The sequence below is a fragment of the Oncorhynchus nerka genome, linkage group LG10, assembly GCF_034236695.1.
Source record: "Oncorhynchus nerka isolate Pitt River linkage group LG10, Oner_Uvic_2.0, whole genome shotgun sequence".
In the NCBI taxonomy this organism is placed as follows: Eukaryota; Metazoa; Chordata; class Actinopteri; order Salmoniformes; family Salmonidae; genus Oncorhynchus; species Oncorhynchus nerka.
In genome coordinates, this window is record NC_088405.1 from 96,665,079 (window position 1) to 96,667,578 (window position 2,500).

Genomic DNA, 2,500 nt, shown 5'->3' on the forward strand with positions numbered 1-2,500 from the left:
ATATATTGAAGTATTTATCATGTACATATATTGAAGTATTTATCATGTATTGAAGTATTTATCATGTACATATATTGAAGTATTTATCATATATTGAAGTATTTATCATGTACATATATTGAAGTATTTATCATGTACATATATTGAAGTATTTATCATATATTGAAGTATTTATCATGTACATATATTGAAGTATTTATCAGTGGGGAAGATAACATAAGTACTCTCTAAAAAAAAAACTACATATTTTATGTTCAATTCACAAAATATAATTTAAAAGTGCACATTAAGGAGTCATTAAAATATACTTGTCAAAACATAGACATGATTAAATGCATTTCAATAGCTTCCAAACTATATATATATATATTTTTATAATAGTGTACAAAAATGGCTGCGCTATGGCTTCAAAACAGCATCCCATCAGTCATCTAGGGTTTATATACATTAATTATATACATCATTGGTGTGTAGCTCTACTGTGTGTGTGTGTGTGTGTGTGTGTCTTGTGTGTGTGTGTGTGTGTATCTTGTGTGTGTATCTTGTGTGTATCTTGTGTGTGTGTGTGTGTATCTTGTGTGTGTGACTGTGTGTGTGTGTGTGTGTGTGTGTGTACCTCTTTGAGCTGCTCTGTGTGTGTGTGTGTCTGTGTGTGTATATAAGAGTGTGTGTGTATATAAGAGTGTGTGCGTACCTCTTTGAGCCGTTCCTTGCGTAGTTTGTACTCTCGTTTCTGAGACTCCAGGAAGCTGCTGAGTTCTTTCTTCTGCTGGACCTGAATGTGCTGCTGGAACTTCTTCTCATCGTTGTTAAAGGTCTTCGCCTGCGTGCCCGCACACACACACAGACGCACACACACACACCCGCACACACACGAAAGAGAGAAAACCGCATGAGCAGGAGTTGTTGTGTATTTCCTTCTCACTGTCTATGTGGAGAGTACATAACAGAGGTGACTCGTCCTCTGTCCTCTGTGTGGAGAGTACATAACAGAGGTGACTCGTCCTCTGTCCTCTGTGTGTAGAGTACATAACAGAGGTGACTCGTCCTCTGTCTTCTGTGTGTAGAGTACATAACAGAGGTGACTCGTTCTGTCCTCTGTGTGGAGAGTACATAACAGAGGTGACTCGTCCTCTGTCCTCTGTGTGGAGAGTACATAACAGAGGTGACTCGTTCTCTGTCCTCTGTGTGTAGAGTACATAACAGAGGTGACTCGTTCTCTGTCCTCTGTGCGGAGAGTACATAACAGAGGTGACTCGTTCTGTCCTCTGTGTGGAGAGTACATAACAGAGGTGACTCGTTCTGTCCTCTGTGTGGAGAGTACATAACAGAGGTGACTCGTCCTCTGTCCTCTGTGTGGAGAGTACATAACAGAGGTGACTCGTCCTCTGTCCTCTGTGTGTAGAGTACATAACAGAGGTGACTCGTCCTCTGTCCTCTGTGTGGAGAGTACATAACAGAGGTGACTCGTCCTCTGTCCTCTGTGTGGAGAGTACATAACAGAGGTGACTCGTCCTCTGTCCTCTGTGTGGAGAGTACATAACAGAGGTGACTCGTTCTCTGTCCTCTGTGCGGAGAGTACATAACAGAGGTGATTCGTTCTGTCCTCTGTGTGTAGAGTACATAACAGAGGTGATTCGTTCTGTCCTCTGTGTGGAGAGTACATAACAGAGGTGACTCGTCCTCTGTGTGGAGAGTACATAATAGAGGTGACTCGTCCTCTGTGTGGAGAGTACATAATAGAGGTGACTCCAGGGCCACATCAGGATTTAGAAATTCAATCCATCAATTTGCCAGAAAAAGGGAAGTCGTGTCTACATCACTACAGACCCTGGTTCGATTCCAGGCTGTATCACAGCGGTCTAAGACACTGCATCTCAGTGTCACTACAGACCCTGGTTCGATTCCAGGCTGTATCACAGCGGTCTAAGGCACTGCATCTCACTGTCACTACAGACCCTGGTTCAGTGGTCTAAGACACTGCATCTCAGTGTCACTACAGACCCTGGTTCAGTGGTCTAAGACACTGCATCTCAGTGTCACTACAGACCCTGGTTCAGTGGTCTAAGACACTGCATCTCAGTGTCACTACAGACCCTGGTTCAGCGGTCAAAGACACTGCATCTCAGTGTCACTACAGACCCTGGTTCGATTCCAGGCTGTATCACAGCGTTCTAAGACACTGCATCTCAGTGTCACTACAGACCCTGGTTCAGTGGTCTAAGACACTGCATCTCAGTGTCACTACAGACCCTGGTTCAGTGGTCTAAGACACTGCATCTCAGTGTCACTACAGACCCTGGTTCAGCGGTCTAAGACACGGCATCTCAGTGTCACTACAGACCCTGGTTCAGTGGTCTAAGACACTGCATCTCACTGTCACTACAGACCCTGGTTCGATTCCAGGCTGTATCACAGCGTTCTAAGACACTGCATCTCAGTGTCACTACAGACCCTGGTTCAGTGGTCTAAGACACTGCATCTCAGTGTCACTACAGAC

General features: G+C 44.2%; 1 pseudogene; it reads right to left on the bottom strand.

Moving 5' to 3' along the window:
* Positions 1-2,500, bottom strand: part of LOC115126376 (serine/threonine-protein kinase TAO1-B-like) — a 55,412-nt pseudogene that overhangs the window by 10,510 nt on the left and 42,402 nt on the right.